A 9,624-nucleotide genomic window follows, 5' to 3' on the forward strand; every position below is an offset into this window, starting at 1 on the left:
TTTATGAAAGCTTTTCTTTTAGGAAAGCTATGCTGTGAATGATTACTGTCCATAGAGAAGAGAAAGTGTGAAAAGTGTCTAACCTTAGAGAGATGATATGTGTTCCCTAAAGTTTGGAGAAGTGGGAAGGGGGCAAGAAGGGACAGGGCAAGGAGTTGCCTAGTTACCTAGAGTCTGAATCCCATCTGAGGAATCTAAGCATGACAGGCTACTAAAGTCATGGGTGATAGCAAAGAAGAGATATTTCCCTGAGTAATCAGTCAAGGCCTAGCATGTATGTTTCCTGTGGACAAGTGGTGGGCCATGCAGGAAACAGAATCAGCCATGAGCCTTGTCATCCTGCTTGAGTGTTCTATTTGGCAAGATGATGGCTATAAACAGGAAAGTGAGCTGCAGGAAAACCACAGCAGCTGATAGAATGCATTACCCATACTAGCAATGTTGTAGGAAGAAGAGCCCCAGTAGAGGAGCTGCCACAGGATCTTTAAAAGACCAAAGATGGTTCAGCATTAAATATCAGTCACTCTCAGAGAGAATGAAATCATGTTAGGATAGCCCCAGCCAAGTAAAAACTTTCTGATCTCTTTCTCATCTACCCTCCAAGGTCTCCAACTCTGGAGTGGTATGAACCATAGATAATAAGAAGAAGGGCAAGGAAGAGGGAAAAGCTGACTATAACTTCTCAATACTGGTTTTCCAATTAAAATTCTGAGATGTTCTGATAGGAGTAGCCAGAAAAATTATGGTGCCTACCAGAGTTTCCATCCAATGTTAAGGAAAACTGTTCTTTCACTGAATAAATATTAATGGAATATTAGGAAACAAAAAATAAATTGCATTCATATTGCATCCTCAGAGCCATATTCTTCTCCATACCTGTTAGGGTGATAAAATAGTCATCTCAGAATTATCACATCCAAAGACAAATTCTTTTTTTTAATCGACCACAGATTAGTTTATTTTTAACACCCATCATGCCATGAATTCATAGGGAATAGGTTCCAGTAGCTCAGGCTCCTTCTCATTGGTTCTCGCAAAGTGTGCTTCTCTGGATGGAGCAGGCTGGTGCTTTAGTTGAACCCAGGTACCTTTCTCTTTGGCTTCTTTCTTTTTCTGGTCATTTTCCTTCACACATTTTAGGAAGCTCTCTCTGCTCTTAGAATAATATGCTCAAATACGCACATTAATTCTCTTGGCAAGAATCTTTCCCTCAACTTGTTTGTTCACAACAATGCCAACAGCATGTTGGGTAGCATTGTAGACTCTTTCAGTTTTGCCATGGCGACAGTTGTGGGGCATTCCTTTTTGAACAGTACCCATTCCCTTAATGTCTACAATATCACCTTTCTTGTAGATTCGCATATATGTTGCCAAAGGAATAATTCCATGTTTTCTTGAAGACCTAGAAAACATATATGGGGAGCCTTTCCTCTTTCCATTTGTGTTCGTCATTTTGGTTAATTATTAGAAGATGGTTCTGGCCAAAAGAGAAAGACAAATTCTTGATTTCTATCCTCTAGATCTACTCTTCCCATAGTCTTCTCTCATCTCAGTGAACAGGAAGTCCATCATTCAATCCTCTGGATTATTGCAAGAGCCTCAGAATAGGCATTCCTACTTCTACCCTTCCTTCTGTACAGTCTACTCCCAACACAGAAGCCCAAACAATTCTTGTTAATCATGTTAGATCTGCTCGAAACTCTCAATGCCTTCACTTTTAATTTTGAGTAAAAATCAAAGTCTTTAGAATGGCTGCTAGCCCTTTACCTTTTACCAACTTCATCTCCTCCCACTTCCTCCCTGCTAGCCTCACTGGGCTCCTGACTGTTTCTCAAACATGCTGAGCACCCTTACAACTCAGGACCTTTGTACTGATATTTGTTGCCTGAAATTCTCTTTCTCTTTTAGATTTCTACTCAAATGTCACCTTATCAGAGAAATCTCCCTTAATTGCCTAATAGTAGTAGCAACTCCATCCCTCTTTTTCCCCACTCTCCCCTAAACTCTGTCGTCTTCCTCTCACTATAGTCATATAGTTACAGCCCCCTAAGATGCTATATTTTTATTTATTTGCTTTTTTTTTTTTTGAGAGTTTTTTTCTATAGGTCACATGTGCTTACCTGAAAGAAAGAGACAGAAAGAAAGAAATTATACCCCACCCCACCCCCAGGGGATGGTCACACCACAATCCCTTCTCCTCAATTCTCCTCTCAGGACTTTGAGTACACACTCACACATGCCTGGCATGAGTTTTAAGCCACTGGATCTGGGACTTGAACCGCAGTTGACTGTGTGGGAGTCCAGTGACATAACCATTATGCCATTTGCTGGTCCCGCTTATTACTTTCTAATTACAGAAGGTGAGTGCACTCACTAAAGAGAGACAGAGAGAAAGGGAGAAAGCACCCTCCACTGGGGTGGAGGGCATGGTCATGCTACAATGCTTTCTCCTCCATTTCTCATTCTGGTGTGATTTGAGGAGCACACAGGCACATCCCTGGCATGTTTTGTAAGCCACCGGGGTCAAGATTTGAAGTGTGGTCAGCCATGTGGGATCTGGTTCCGTTAACCACTAGGCTACGAGGTTGGCCCTTATTTACCTTTTAATGTCTGTCTTCCCTTACCACCATGTCAGCTCTCCAAGGCTATTTTGCTTTGGTCGCTACTATAGGTACTCAATAGATTTTGAATGAGTGAATAATAATTTACATCAAAATATTAATGAGATTTCCTAAGCTCCAATCATTTATCGAAAAAAAAAAAAAAAGAAAAGAAAGAAAGAAAAGAGAAAAGAAAAGAAAAGAGAAAGAAAAGAAAAGAAAGAACAACTTCCATGACCCCCTGGTATATTTGGAAACAATTCTGAAATAGAGAAGAGTTGAGCCCACTTAGCTGCATCCTTTCAGGCCTGTGCTCCCCCATTGCATCTTTCAAGATAAGAATCCCCCTCTCAGTCTGGAAGAATTTCCAGGACATATGGGGGGGTGAGGGGCGCCTAGGGGGTCTCTCCTCGGCCACCATGGCTGCACATCAGGACTTGACTCTGACACATTCAGGCACTAAAGCCAGATCCAGGGCTCTCTGGGCCTCTGTTCTGACCGCCAGACAAGAATGTCTGTCTCTGTTAATTTGACTTAAGCTCTGTTTAATTACTAACTTGGTAGTTTCTGCTCTCTGCTTAGCTGCATGTCAAGTATGTGGCACTTTTGATAATTTAAGGGCTGGAATTTAGTCTATTTTTGCAATTGAAAATCAGCCTGGAGCCAGAGTTTCCCTTTCACTCAGAAAGGCAGGACATCAAAGGCGGGCATACTGTAATTTTGTCTTTTCTGATACATTAAAAGCAGGCCTCTGCACACTAGCTGCTTGCTGTCACTGGAACTTCTACTAGGCATGTAAATATGAAGTCTAATATTTCTATATTATTAGCTTTTGTCTTCTTGTGTCCAGCTTTGTCAGAAAAACAACGCAACAATATCAGATGGCCGTACTCAGAGGCAGTCTAGGGATGCCAGAGAGCATGGAGGCTGGGAGGAGGAGCCTGGGTTCCAGGAATGGCTCCACTGCCTCTGGGTTCAATGACTTAAATGCTTATCTAGGATATCTGAACTTCATTAATGAATTCTATAGTATTCATCTATTTAAGCCAAAATGTGTATCATACTTTGCAGATATCACAAGGAGATATATTACACAAGATAAACAATAATCCCTGTCCTTGAGGAGCACTTAGTCTGATGAGAAGACAAATACGGAAAGAGACCATCTCAATCCACACAATTATTGGAACCAAGGTACACAGAAAGCAAACCAGGACCATCTGGATAACAAGGAGTCAGTTGACTTGAAGGACAGGTAGGTATTTATTTATCAGGATACAGGACATGGATATGTGATGGGGACACAGAGGTCAGCATATGCAAAGGCCTGAGGCAGCCTGCAATGAATAGGAAAGATAAATTCAGGGCTGGTCCATGGCCTGGTGGTGGCTCCCACACAGTCAAATGCGCCACTCAAGTCCTGGACCTACCAGCTTGAGAAACACACCAGGCACATGAGTGCATGCCCAAAATCTCAAAAGGAAAGGCAGATGGAGGAGAAAAGATTATGGCATGATCACACCCCATGGAAGATGTTTTCTCTTTCTCCTTCTCCCTCCCTCTTTCTCTGGCAAGCACATGCACCCTCTGACAAAATTTTAAAGAAAGAAAAGTTCATTGTAAATTATGTGTGTAGGGGAGTGGGGCTGAGGATGCTGTGGAGGTAGGACACTGTGAGGAAAGGATGAGGGTGTACAAGTGAGGAAAGAGGCTCCATCTGTTAGGTTAAGGTAAGATGTCATAGAAGAACAAAGTCACTTAGTAAAACAGGCCTGATAGAAATGATAGCTAAAAAAATAATTGAGCTCTTACTACTCATTCTAAATGCTTTCCACTCAAAGCTACAGAGTTCCATGATGGCAAATCACTTGCCCAAGATGATTCAGGTGGGAAGAGGGAGAAGGGAGATGGGGTCATGTAGGCAATCTGCAGACTCCGGAGCCCACCACTTAACTACGACCCTGCTTTGCCAGGGCTTTGCAAATATTAAATGAGCCAATGGATATGAAGGGACTTTGCAAACTCTAAGGTGCTGTCCAAATGGACCCACTGGTATATATCCATTTTGTTACAAAGACCCCCAAAGCCAGAGGTCTTTCTTTTTCACTGCTACTTGATAGTGCAACTCTGATCATTTTTTCCCAGGCTCAGAGTAGCCAGCAGGAAAGTTGGTCAGAGACAGAAATCACTGTGGATGAAAGGAAAGGAAGTCTGGGCTTTCATGAGTCACACTGGGGGACAGAAGAATGATAATCACATCAGGCAGCACGTCTGAAAGCTTAGCCTGTGCTGGCACCTGCTGGTGCCCATGGCAGATGTGCCAGCTACACCTTTCATCCAGGAATTAGCCCTGGAAAGGTAAATGCCCCAGAGCAGTTGTGTGTGGGAAGAGGATGGAGCACAGGGGAGGGTGGCAAATGGGAGATTTCTTACTGGAAAGGCGGCTGTTGATCCTTGGAAAATATCTCCAGAACTCACTAATAATAACTACTGAGTGGCAGAGAGGGTCTCACAAACCTTCCCCAAGAACAGTATCTCCACCACCTCTGTAAGATGACATTGTCTGTCTGTCTGTCTGTCTTTATTTGTCAATTGCCAGAGGGTATGTGTAACTCACAGAGAAAAGAGAAAAAAAAATAGAGAGATAGAAAGCAACCCCCCACCTCCAGCCAATTGGGCACGGTCACTCCACCATCCCCCCTCCTCCATTTCTCCATCTTGCCAGGATCCTGGGCTGCAGACACATGGGCCCAGTGTGTTCTTCAAGCCCCCATGGCTGAGATTTGAACCATGGTCAGCCATGCAGGATCTGACTTTCTATGCACAGTGCTTAACCAACTCTCCCTCCCTTTCCTTACTGCTTTGTTTTGTTTATTTCCTGAAATTAATGGTTATTGCAAAGGGACCCAGACCTCTTTTTAAATAGTGGCTTTTGGGTAATGTGCCCAGCCCCCACCCCTCTACCCTCTAGGAGGGAATAACTGTGGCTCCACTTGTTGGTTTAGAGACTATTTATAGGCATCACCCATCTTCCACATCTCAGATCCAAACCAAAGCCTCATTATTTCCACTATGTTTGTTTTGCTGCAGAATGCTAACATTTACATGGAAATGGGACTTTTTCTCTAGCCTGTAATTTGGATTGTTTAGTTTTCCTTTTTGGACTTCTTTGATGCTGCTGAAGAGAGAGGTCTGCAGGAATCTGAAGAAAGGAAGAGAGTGGGATGCAGGGGGCAGAGTAGGCGGCCCTGTTGTTTGCTTCTGTCTCCTAGGCCCCACCACCACTTCCCCTAGCTGGACTGAGCTCCCTCCTCCTGTTTCTGCTTCTCTGCCATCTACAGGTGGGCCGAATTATGGCAGCATAAAGGCTAAAGTTCCAGCTTAACCACAGACTAGATTTGGCGCCTTGAGAAAGTTTCTTTCCAGCTGGAGGCTTTGCTGGCCATGTAAATAGGGAAGGTGTTTAATCAGATTGTCTTTAAATTCAATTACTTTCATATGCCCTCCAAGCTGTCATTCATTGCACAGTGAGGTGAGGAGAAAACAGGTCTTTTATGAGCAAAATGACTATGGACCAGGTATTTAACCCCTCTGACGTCAGATCATCAAAATGAGTCATACATTTCTTTTTCCTATTTCTGACAGAAAAAAATATGTCATGACTTTTTAAACAATCACATACACACACACACACACACACACACACACACACACACACATATAGATAGATACAAGTGTAGACATACATATATACACACATATACGTAAATGCACAGCAAAAGTTCAGAAAGATGTATGAGACTTCAGAATATACATAGTAGCATGGAATTAAAGTACAAGTTTAGGGTCCAGCAGATGGTGTCATGGTTGTCACTGGACTCTCACACAGTTGACCACGGTTCAAATCCTGGACCTGGTGGCTTAAAACTCAACACCAAGTACGTGTGCATGCATGTGCGTGTGTGCGTGTGTGTGTGTGAGCCCAACATGCCGAGAGGAGAATGGAAGAGAAGGGATTATAGCATGGTCATCTCCTTAGGGAATTATTTCTTGCTTTCTGTCTCTCTGATGAGCACACACACCCTATAGCAAAAATCCCTCTTTAAAAAAAAAAAAATGCTCAGTGCAAAAGAATTTTTTTAATCCATGCACATTTTTCATAACATACATTTCCATGAGCTTTGTGAAGACCCCTTACATAAAAAACTGGTATCACTGTTTACCTCCAAGGGAGGGAATAGCCAATTTGTAATATTTATACTTAAAAGATATAATCGTATATTACTTCATTTTAAATTAATCTGAAAAAAATCTAATCCCTAAGTATAGGACAATGGCACAAAGAAAAGTGGGAAGAAAAAAATATCCTGTGGTAAAGGTCTTACCCTAAACATTAAATGAATTATATTATTATTTAAAATTGATAAATTAAAGATTAACATTACAAACATATTTCAGGAACAGCCAGTGGCACAGTGGTTAAGATGGCTGGATCCCACATGGCTAGTTGCAGCCTCCAAAGGCCCTGAAAGGCCTTAAGCAGTCCCATTCTGTCTGAGGGAGGACTCACCAACCGCCTGGAGTCTGCAGGGCAGCACCAAAGGCTCCACCACTGCCCTTCATCTCTGGCCACTGTCATGCTGCCCCTGACCTGGGGCTCTGGTTAACCGTTCCCTTTGGCCTTGCTGAGGGCACCAGCACCTTTCTAGCATCTCTTGACGAAACAATTCCCAGCAAAACACTGGGCGCCCTCCATCGCGTGGATACTGAAGTGTCCAGCTGGGACAGTTTGAGATGCTAACCTTACCTCCACCCCACAAAGTTCAAATTGCAAAAGCAGTGGAGCCCCTGGCCCAGGCCTGAATTCTGGCACTGAACGAAGGCCTCCCGTTACTCCAGGCATTCAGACTTGGTAAATGGATTCTGTCCTTCCTCCCGGTGGGAGGACGAGCTCTGTGGCTTGAGCTGAGGTCAGCCCAGAGCCGGCAGCCAGTGTTGGCTGAGGCCTCAATGGCCAGTGGTCAGCAGTCAGATGGCATAGCTATGATGATGAATAAGGTGATCTGTGTAGAAATCAGGCAGAGGGTCTCAGCTACCGTGGGACAAAATCAGTGCTCTAGGCCTCTCAGGGCCTTCGGAGCCCACAGCCTGGACTGCGATGCCCCACAGCATGCGGTGAAGGGTCTGCTGGTTGGGCCCACAAGCAGGGGAAACCGAAAGGTGTTTTGGGCCACGAGAAAACTGCCCGCTCACTCCAACTCACCTGTGAAGTTGAACCCCTAGTTCCCGACTGGATCCCTGGAAAGCAGAGTGGACGCCACGCAAGCCCCGCCCCCGGCCGCAGCCCCTTTCTTCCAAACCGTTATTGGGTTATTGACCGTTAACTAGGAGCGATGCACCTGTGGTGAGCTAGGAAAGGTTCCTAACCTCGGGAGAGGTAGATAAGCAGTCCAAAATTACAACACAAAAAAAGAGTTGTGATGGGAGAGAGCACTCCTCAATCCCTCTGGGAAGGGTGAAGGAGAGCCTCTCAGAAGAACACCTTTTTGTCGTAGCAATAAGGAGAAAAGGAAGGAGAGTAGGATGCAGCCGGTTTTGAAAATGTGGTAATGAGAAGTTCCTATCTGAAGGCATATGGTTTTTCTCAGAAGCAGGCACTTACAGCAAATCCGTTGAGGAGAGTGAGAGGGGCAGAAGTTTGAGAAAAGTGAAAGCAGTTTGATAAACTTTTGAATGAGATGAGAGAGAGCTACCTAAAGGGCCAATAATTTAAGCTCTGCAGGGAGCTTTGCATTTCTTAGAGATGTACCCCACGTTCTTGGAATAACTACCACACTTCACCCAGAGCCTCCTCCAGTTTCAGATGAAGATGGTTATTTTCATTTCTTGCAAACTACCTTCTTTTGCTTTTGGCCTTGTGTCCCGGGACAAAGATACTGAAACAAAGATCTCACCCTTTCCTCCCCAAGTCACTTTTGGTAGCAGACTGTTCCATCTTGGGTAAGAACTAGGGGTCTTGTTCATGAGGGTATCAGCTAAGTCACTGGTCAGAGAAGATACTTATTTGATAGGTCACTAATCGTACCTCTCCTCATTGACACATCTGTGTTTTGGATCTCCTGAGGTCTCTCATCTTTTGATGCTCCATTATTCTGACTTTTCCTTGGGACCTGCACCTTAAGGCTTCTGCTGGCCCAGGCTGCTCCAGAGCTGGGGATTTCTTGGCCTTCAATATCTCTCTTAACTGTTAAACCCTTAAAAGAATTCCTAAAATCATTCCTAAATTTGTCTCCATCATCATATGCCTATAAAGTAGAAACTCAGTTTAAAGAAGTTACTCTCCTTCTTTGGAGAGCCCCTTTCTTCTGGAACTTTCTCCCCAGGGCTTGGAGCTAGGCCTTAAGGTGGGCAAGGACTGGGGCTGAGGAAGCAGTGGGAGACTCTTTATTTGCATTTGGATTAGGGAGGAGAGCATTGGAGACTGAATAAGAGAAAGAAAGACAGGCAGGGAACATCTGTCAAAGAACAGGGGTAGAACGGGAGCATACTGTGCACAAGGAAACCTCAGAGGTGTGGCTGCATTTCTGCTGCACAATCCCCCAAGATTTGGAGATCTGGTTGGCCTTTATATCTCCAGGCGGTTTGAGGGCCATGGGCTGGTGCCCAATAGCAAGGCAGTCACACAGTCACACAATTAAGTTGGTAGTATGACCTCTGTTCATTAGAAATGATCCCTTCTTTCTCCTCCTTAATTTGTTTTTGTTTTTGTTTTTTGGGGGGCTTGGTATGTATGTACATATGTATGTATGTATTTTAATGTGACCAGAGAGGAATAGAACAAGAGAGAGGGGATGAAGGAAAGTGAAAAAGCAAGCTGTCGGGTCCTGGACTCGAACCATGGTTGGCCATGTGAGAGTCCAGCGCCCTTAACCACCACATCACCTGCTGGCCCACTCCTCCTTAATTTGAAAATATATACTCTCTGCTACTTGTATATTTAGGAGTTTCCAAACAGTAGGGCTGG

The 9,624-nt window shown here is 44.1% G+C and overlaps 1 pseudogene; it reads right to left on the minus strand.

Moving 5' to 3' along the window:
• Positions 1-972: 972 nt before the first annotated feature.
• LOC106735079 (60S ribosomal protein L21 pseudogene) lies at positions 973-7,891 on the minus strand (annotated as a pseudogene).
• Positions 7,892-9,624: the final 1,733 nt, after the last annotated feature.

This window comes from Tupaia chinensis, unplaced genomic scaffold (assembly GCF_000334495.1).
Source record: "Tupaia chinensis unplaced genomic scaffold, TupChi_1.0 Scaffold000291_1, whole genome shotgun sequence".
Taxonomy (NCBI): Eukaryota; Metazoa; Chordata; class Mammalia; order Scandentia; family Tupaiidae; genus Tupaia; species Tupaia belangeri.